This window comes from Phoca vitulina, unplaced genomic scaffold (assembly GCF_004348235.1).
Source record: "Phoca vitulina isolate PV1807 unplaced genomic scaffold, GSC_HSeal_1.0 scaffold14, whole genome shotgun sequence".
In the NCBI taxonomy this organism is placed as follows: domain Eukaryota; kingdom Metazoa; phylum Chordata; class Mammalia; order Carnivora; family Phocidae; genus Phoca; species Phoca vitulina.
In genome coordinates, this window is record NW_022589717.1 from 16,804,292 (window position 1) to 16,813,908 (window position 9,617).

Consider the following 9,617-nt stretch of genomic DNA (forward strand, 5'->3'; position numbering starts at 1 on the left):
ACATTTCTGAAAATGTAAGCAGGAAATTACTTCAAGAAAATCCCTGGCAGAAAATCAAATATATTCAAACCATTCAGAGGAAAGGAATTCTTTAAAAATGAAAACTTACCAAGGGGAGGGGGCGGGAAGCAATGCCTAATTCTTAATGTCCCAAAGGAGGGGGGTGGGGGACTATCATTCTGCTACCTATCCATCATAATTAGACACGATTTATCATTTGTTTCTGGGAACACATTGGGACCCACTCTGACCTCTTATGTCCCAGCAGACCAAAGGAAGTGAAAAGGCAGCTTTTTGTCTGCATTTTCTGGCCATGGAGAATACTTTGGCTGTCACCTGCAGCTCTGCTTCCAAGTCTTTAGTGACTGGGGAAATGCTTAGCTGGTTTCATCTTTTCTGAGTGTGGAGGATGCAGTAGAGAACCAGAAGCACCTTCCAGAAGATGCCATTTATTTGTGCAGTCTGGGTATCTCTTTTCTGGAGACAGAAAAGAATTCTATGACTTTTACTAAGTCCTAAGATTTTGAGAGGTAGTGAATTTCATTCTCATTTAATTGCATTCTCATTACTGTATTTCTTTTCTATGTTAAATATATTCATGCTCCTTTAAAATTAAAATACAACTCAAGTCAGTGTAGTGAGTGGTTAACTTTGAGGAAGGTTTAAAGTACTAGTGGAGTTTATATTTAATAAAATTACTCATGAATCTATAATTATTGCCTCTTCTTTCTACCTGATTTTACATTTCCCTACATTAATTTTCACAGAGTATGAATGTGATTTCATTGCAAGTTACTGTATCTTTTGAAGTCCATATAGATAAGTATTATAAGCAGATAACAAATATAAAACTATATTTCCTTAATCATCCTTAACTTTTTTTCAATTTTTTTTTAAGATTTTATTTATTTGAGAGAGAGAATGAGAGAGAGAGCACATGAGAGGGGGGAGGGTCAGAGGGAGAAGCAGACTCCCTGCCAAGCAGGGAGCCCGATGCGGGACTTGGTCCAGGGACTCCAGGATCATGACCTGAGCCGAAGGCAGTCGCTTAACCAACTGAGCCACCCAGGCGCCCCATCCTTAACTAACTTTGATTGCACATGTATCTTGGCACTATTCTGTAAGCTGTGGAGGAAAGCTAATGACATATTTTGTATCCTTATGTAGATTGTAACCCAAAGACTTAGATGAAGAGTGATATCCTCTTATATTATTTATCTATCATAAGTCTCATTACCTTTGTGATGTTTTCCTAATAGTATCCATGAATTTGTGTTACACCAACAACCTTTTCCTAAGTGGCCCTTTCTTTGACTGATGCGTACATTCTCTGGAAGTCTTATAGTTGAGTGTGGGTTTTGTTCTTCAAGCAGAGCAGAGATAACTAGAGTACAAGGGGTACTAATGCATAAGCTTGGCCTGATTTCCATCATCCTCTACCTGCTAATTACATCTATATAAATATGTAGAAGGGAGCCAGATGCAGAGAGGAACATGTTTTCCAGTTTTAATTACGACAAATATGTATCAGTGTGTGACACTAAACTCTAATGAATAGACAAAGAACAAATCAACAAATACATAGCGCAATATATGATGATATATAATAAATATATAATGCAAGTTTATTTTATTTCTTATGTGGATAATACTGAAAGGAAGAACAGAAATAGATTAAAGGGAGAATATAATTTATTTTCAAATGTACAGATGTCCTCTGAAAAGGCCAAGAGACAGAGAAAGGGGAGACCGTAGAAATGGTTTTTTTAAAGTAAGGAGACAAAAGTTCCGATGGAATCATGGACTATGAATTAGCACAGAAATGGTGGATAATGAAGGCCATTTGGACAGAGAGAAAATGCTGAAGCCTGGAGTCAACATCTTGAACCTCATTTAGAAGAGTGCTGTAGAATTTTTGATGCCTAAAAGACAATAGATGTGACACATTTGAGGGAAGGGTTTTAAGATCAGTACGAAAATAAGCCTAGAATCAATTACGTTGATAAATAAAGAAGGGTCATACCGTGTTTATGGAAGAAGAGCTGTGAGAAGTTCAGAGGAAGAAAACGTATTTAATAACCATAAGCCCAGGGGCAGAAAATGGTCAAAATTCCTCAGAAATTTAGGCAACGATGCACATTACTTTTCGGCAGGACTCACGGACACTGTAGCATTACCGAGTTCTTGGATCAGACGCCAGAGCTGCCTGTATGACAGGATCTGCCTAGAAGTTTCCAGTCTCCTGGCAGCCAGTTAGCCTCAGCATAGGCCCCTTATGACATCAAGGATTCTGTCTTCCCTCCATTCCCACAGGTACAGGGATCTCAACTTTTTAGAGTCAGAGGAAACTTAGAGGACATTCCAGTGCAATTTTCTCATTTAACAAGTTGGGAAACTGAGGTCCAGGGAGGATGTAGGATTTGTTCAAGGCCACACAGATTGATGCTGAAGGAGCGTAAAACCCAGACTCCCAAGGTCATGATAGTGCTGTATGCCACATGCAGTCTTTTTTCTTTCTTTCTTTTTAAAGATTTATTATATTTATTTGAGAGAGCGAGATCTCGCACCCGAGCAAGCGGGGGTAGGGACAGAGGGAAAGAGAGAATCTCAAGCAGACTCCCTGCTGAGCACAGAGCCCAACACAATGCTCGATCTCACAACCCTGAGATCATGACCTGAGCCAAAATCAAGAGTCGGTTGCTTACCCCCCAAGTGCCCCTATATTCTTTTTTCTGTTGCAGAAGGGCCAGTTAGCTAATATTCTTCTAGCTTTGGAAAAGAAGGATAAAGTGTAGTGTTAAACACAAAGCAGTGAGGTTTTCTTACTTTTAGCTAACATTTTAATTTCAAAATATTTTAAACATACAAAAAAAGGGTAGTGAATAGTATAATGAATACACATCTACCCACTTCTTGAGCTTTGAAGTATAACATTTTGCCATTTTTGCTTTACATCTTTTTAAAATATTAAATAAAAATATAAAATTCTCCTACATGGGGAGAAAATTATAAATTATGTTTGCATAGGAGGTTGATTTTTTCAATAATTTTGTCATATTTAACCAACTATAACCTGACTGATAATGTAAAACAAACTTTTTCTTATTAATCTGAGTATATAATTGATATATGATATATATATATATATATATATATATATATAATATGTAGGGGTATTCCTCTTTATAAATAAGTTGTTTTCCTAGAAAAATAAATAAGTGACTCAAACAGATTAACTTTAATATCCATGCAGAATCTCAATTTTCTATGATAACATTGTATCAACAAACCATACATTATTTTTTCATTTCCTTGTTTTTAAACTTAAAAAATTTTTTTAAATTTTTTATTTTTTTAACTAAGCTCTAGGCCCAACGTGGGCCCTGAACTCATGACCCCAAGATCAAGAATCATATGCTCTACAAATTCAGCCAGCCAGGCATCCCAAATTAATCTTTTTTTTTTTTAAGATTTTACTTATTCATTTGACACGGAGAGAGAGAGAGCGAGAGCACAAGCAGGGGGAGCGGCAGGCAGAGGGAGAAGCAGGCTCCCCTCTGAGCAGGGAGCCTGATGAGGGGCTTGATCCCAGGACCCTGGGATCATGACCTGAGTCAAAGGCAGATGCTCAACCAACTGAGCCACCCAGGCGCCCCCCAAATTAATCTTTTTTTTTTAAAGATTTTATTTATTCATTTGAGACACAGAGATATAGAGAATGAGAGCATGAGCAGGGGGAGAGGCAGAGGGAGAGGGAGAAGCAGGCTTCCCGCTGAGCCAGGAGCCCGATGTGGGGCTCGATCCCAGGACCCTGGGATCATGACCCGAGCCGAAAGCAGATGCTCAATCATCTGAGCCACCCAGGCACCCCCAAATTAATCTTTTCATGCTGTTTTATAATTTTGTGTCTGAGGTATCCTTCCCTGTTCTAAAGCCAAAGAAATATTTTCTCCCAAAAATATTAAAATTTTTCTTCTCACTTTAAAATTGTTATTCCATTTGGAATTTTTTGACTGTATATTGTAAGGTAATGGGCTAATTTTGTTTTATTTTTAAATCTGGATACCCAACAATCCCTGCACCACTTAGTAAAGAGTTCATTATTTCCTCACTGATTTCTTTTTATTTTTTTAAGTTTTTTTTTAAGTAATCTCTACACCCTATGTGGGGCTCAAACTCACAACCCCGAGATCAAGAGTTGCCTGCTCCACCAACTGAGCCAGCCAGGCGCCCCTTCACTGATTTCTAATCAGTCATAATTCTTTCCATCCTATGTGCAGCTTATTTTTCAGCTCCCCATTCTTTTCCATTGGCTATTTGTTTATCCATTCACCTAACCATCTTAGTTGCTATAGCTTTACGTCTTTTTATATCTAGTAGAGTAAGTTCCCATACACACAACATTCTCCATGTTTTAACCATATATTTTTAGCCATATATTTATATAAGACTGCAGACAATGGGGACTTGACTCATCCACATGATGACATTCCACACAGTCCAGATGATGGCCAACTGTGTGCACTGACAAGAATATGAGAAATTCTGCTTCCAATTAATACTGAGTTACGAGGAAACAGGAAATTTACTTTTAGGGAGAAGCAGAAAATACTACTGTAACCAAAATAGCCAATAGGTAAAAAAGAGTTAAGGTGGTACTGGGAACCCTGCTTCATTACTGCTGTATTCATGGGTAAATTTTGTTAAGTGTGTTGTCTTTGGACAAGAAATGTCTTTGCAAGAATTTATATAAGCTCTCATGTCAATTTCATTATGTTGATTTGATTTTTGAATGATTTTTAAGGAATAATATGAAGATACTTCTGGATATTTCTGTTCAGCTTTCAGCTGAGGAGAAAGCCAGTCACTGTCATGAAGAGCCATGTTTAAAAACTTGGGAAGCAATCTCTTCAGGAGCAGTGAAGCTAGAATAACGTGAGGTGGCGCCTGTAATTGCACTGGAATCTGCCCGCGGCTGCAGTTCTCATGTAAATTGATTAATGTGGTGATGCTTGTTCTAAAGCTGCAAAGGCTTCCCACAGCGCTGTTGAACCAAACCCCAGGGCTCATTCTCTCTAGACTGTTAACAAAGATATGATGGGAAATGGTCTACATAGAAACCTGAGCAAGATATCTATAAATGTAATGCTTTGGGGGAAAAAAATACAAATGGAGCGAAAATTCCATTCATTATAACAAGTGGGCTTTGTACTATGAGAAGAAAAATGTAGGCTGATTTCTTTATGGAAAAAAAACACATTTATATTTGAGAATATCTTCATGGGGTTTCCATACAATCTGAGAAAATTTTGTATTTACATTAGAAGCTATAATTATTTTTTTTAAGATTTTTATTTATCTATGAGAGAGAGAGAATGAGAGAGAGAGAGCACATGAGAGGGGGGAGTGGGAGAGGGAGAAGCAGACTCCCTGCTGAGCAGGGACCCGGATGCGGGACTTGATCCAGGGACTCCAGGATCATGACCTGAGCCGAAGGCAGTCGCTTAACCAACTGAGCCACCCAGGCACCCTAGAAGCTATAATTATTTTAGTGAAATTAACACTCTGAACTTTTCTCAAGATTTACCTCTTGGAATATATTTATGAAATTGCTGTATCAGGGGGCGCCTGGGTGGCTCAGTTGGTTAGGCGTCGGACTCTTGATTTCAGCTCAGGTCATGATCTCAGGGTCATGGGATTGAGCCCTGCTTCAGGCTCCACACTCAGCGGGGAGTCTGCTTCTCTCTGTCTCCCTCTGCCTCTCCCCTTGCTCTCTCTCTCTCTCAAATAAGTTAATTAAAAAAAAGAAAGAAAGAAAGAAATTGCGGGTTTTGTAGGTCAAAATGGCTGAATATCAGCAGTTCATAGAGGTCAATTCTATACACCAGGCCATAACTCTCTGAGCCTCATAATTTCATTCAACAAACATTTATTGAGGGCCCTAATATGGTGTTTCTTCTCAGGCAACTCCCATTATATTTGGGGATTCTAAAATGTCAACAAATAATTGAAAAACAGAACGATAAATGCAACGATAGAGAAGGTACAGAATGACACAAAGGAAGGTGTGAAAGATTCAGCTCAGTCCAGTGAGGAAAGGCATTGCAAAGCAGATGCTGTTTGAGCTGAGTAACTGGAAAGCGGTTGAGCCAGTTGAGGAATTGGGAGTGTCTTTCCAGGTGGAGGGAACTACTTGTGCAAATTTTTGAGGCATAAAACAGGATGACAAGTTCAAGTAACAATGCTGTTAAATCATTTAGGCTGTTTGGATCAAGGGTGAGGGAAAGTGGCTGGAGGCTGCAGGAAAATAGGAGTAAGGACAGAAAATAAGAATGGAGAGAGGTTGAACAGGTGTGGTTTGTGGAGGGTCTCGGATGTCATACTATAGAGTAAGAATTTTGACTCTCGGGGCGCCTGGGTGACTCAGTCAGTTAAGTCTCTGCCTTCGGCTCAGGTCATGATCCCAGGGTCCTGGGATCGAGCCCCACATGGGGCTCTTTGCTTGGCGGGAAGCCTGTTTCTCCCTCTTCCTCTGCCTGATGCTCCCCCTACTTGTGCTCTCTCTTTCTCTCTGTCAAATAAATAAATAAAAGTTGACAGAGAGAGAGAGATCACAGCAGGGGGAGCAGCAGAGGGAGAGGGAGAAACAGGCTTCCCGCCGAGCAGGGAGCCCCATGCGGGGCTCGATCCCAGGACCCTGGGATCATGACCTGAACCGAAGGCAGAGACTTAACCTACTGAGCCACCCAGGCGCCCCTCTAATTATCTTAATAATAGAATAAAATCACTGCATGATCAATTCAATTATCATCTAATCGAAAGATTAATTTTCTTTTTTTTTTAGACAGAATGCTCATGCACAAGTGGGGGTGGGTGGGGGCAGAGAGAGAAGGAAAGGGAGAGAATCTTAAGCAACACGGAGCCCCTCTGGGGGCTTGATCTTATGACCCTGAGATCATGACCTGAGCAGAAACCAAGAGTCAGGCGCCCAACTGACTGATCCACGCAGGGGCCCCTGGAAAGATGAATTTTATTTTATTTATTTATTTATTTTTAATTTTAATTTTTTAAAAAGATTTTATTTTTTTTGAGAGAGAGAGAGAGTGACAGTGAGAGAGGGAAAACAAGCAGGGGGAGTGGGAGAGGGAGAAGCAGGCTTCCCGCTGAGCAGGGAGCCCGATGTGGGGCTCGATCCCAGGACGCTGGGATCATGACCTGAATCGAAGGCAGACGCTTAACTGACTGAGTCACCCAGGCGCCCCAGAAATATGAATTTTAAAAATCAGTTTAAGGGTGCCTGAGTGGCTCAGTCAGTTAAGCATCTGACTTCGGGGCAGGTCATGATCTCAGGGCCCTGGGATCAAACCCCATGTAGGGCTCTGCTCCATGCTCAGGGTGAAGTCTGCTTGTCCTTCTCCTTCTGCACCTCCCCCTGCTCGTGCTCTCTTTCTCTCTCTCAAATAAATAAAAAAATATTTTTTAAAAATCAGTTTAATTGGACATTCTATGTGGTTTCTGCTTGAGACATAATAGTCTACAAATCTTCCACTCCAAAGGAACGTTCTTTCCCTAGTTCTGAGGGAAAGCATTTCTGATATGTGAGAACGGATTTTCATTCTTAAACAGGAGTAGTAATGCCCACAATGTTCTCATCTTCGTGTCACGTGAAAAAGGAAAAAGCGAATTTTCTCTTCTCTTCCTCCACCCCAGATATCACTATCCCTAAGAAATAATCTCAGAAAATAAAAGTTAAGTTTTTACATTAGTTTAATCATTAATTTGGGCAATGATTACTTAAAATTATATATCCATGTGAAAATTTTGAATAATAATACTTAAATGGCCAAATTCCTCCCATTTTTCACTAAAACTTGCCCCAAAAGTTAAGCAAAATAAATAAATCTTTTTCTAGAAATTTCTTTAGAGAGATTTTTAACTGAGGAAAAACATTATATAATGTGCTTTATTAAAATGGACAGTGTTGCTTCTGGTCAACAGATGTTATCTGACAGGACAAATACTTGGCACAGAAATTACTAGCACATTCAGAAACTAATCTTCCCTGAATTCAGCTTTGACTCAAAGGCTGGCTGTGGAATACACTGCATTGGAAAATTCACATTTAAAAAAAATGGACAGAGTAGTTATCTCAGATTATTTAAGACTGCTCCATACATTTCTTTCAATAGTGAAAGTAATATTTAAATTTCAGGGGCATGGCACTGATTAAAACATGTGTTGTTTTTTTGTGTGTGTGTGTTTTTATAAATTTAGTCTTCTTTTATATCCTTGTCTTCATCAAAAAGAACTTGGTTATCTGATTCTGCTGCCATTTTTAATCTTTTGTAACCGGTTTCATATTCTAAGCCCCACACCCTATCCCATTTTGACTTTTTTAAGGTATATTTTTAATTTTATTAAAATCAGCCAATGGTCTAATAATAAAAATATTGTTTGTAAAAGACTGTTGTTAAACTTTCATTACATTGCTTGTTAAAGTCTAAAAAAGGCTAATAAAATATAAGTTGCTTTTGGACTTGATAGCTGCTGTTTCAAAAGTTTGTTCTAAATAAATACTGGACTTTAAAAGGAAAAAAATCCTCTGTATGCAGTCACAATTGGCATTTAGTAGTTCTAAAAAATTTTTTCAGAAAAGGCAACAATTGGCCAGAAGGTAAAGCCAGACAAGTTCTGGACCTGCGAGGTACAGCTCATTCTTCCTTCATCCCTGTTGAGGAATGTGACAGGCAACAACACAAAAGCCAGTGCACCAAACTCAAAGTTAAGCTTTCTTTCCTAACTATCTTAACTACATATTGCTGCTTACAACTGCCCCAACTTCATGGCTTAGCACACAACCCTCTGATTTGCTCACAATTTTATGGATCAGCAATTTGGTCTGGGTGTTCAGCTGGGTGGTTCTTATCTGGTCTTGCCTGGGATCACTCAGTTGCAGTCATCTGGCATGGAGGCTGGAACTGGAGGGTCTAGGATGGCCTGACTCACATATCTGGGCTTAGCGCTGGCTCTAGGTGGAGCCTCTCTCTCCGTAAGTTCTCTTATTCTCATGGAGATCACATGGTAGTCTCAAAGTTCCAAGAAAGTGAGAATTCTCACAAAATCACTTCCACAGCATTCCATCAAAGCAAGGTACAAGGCAAGCTTAAATTCAAGGAGATGGAAAAATAGTCTCCATCTCTTGATGGGAAGATTTTATTTTATTTTTTTATTTTATTTATATTTTATTTTTTTAAAGATTTTATTTACTTATTTGACAGTGAGAGAGACAGCGAGAGAGGGAACACAAGCAGGGGGAGTGGGAGAGCGAGAAGCAAGCTTCCCGCTGAGCAGGGAGCCCGATGCGGGGCTCGATGCGGGGCTTGATGCAGGGCTCCATCCCAGGACCCTGGGATCATGACTTGAGCCAGAGCCAAAGGCAGACACTTAACAACTGAGCCACCCAGGCGCCCTTTGATGGGAAGAGATATAAAGGCATACTTCACTGGAGTATATGTGGAAAGAATATGTGACTGCTTTTTCCCAGTCTACCACACTAACGATGACTCAAATTTCACAAACAATATGGAAAAAGATTGATCAGTTTAATTATGTAAAAA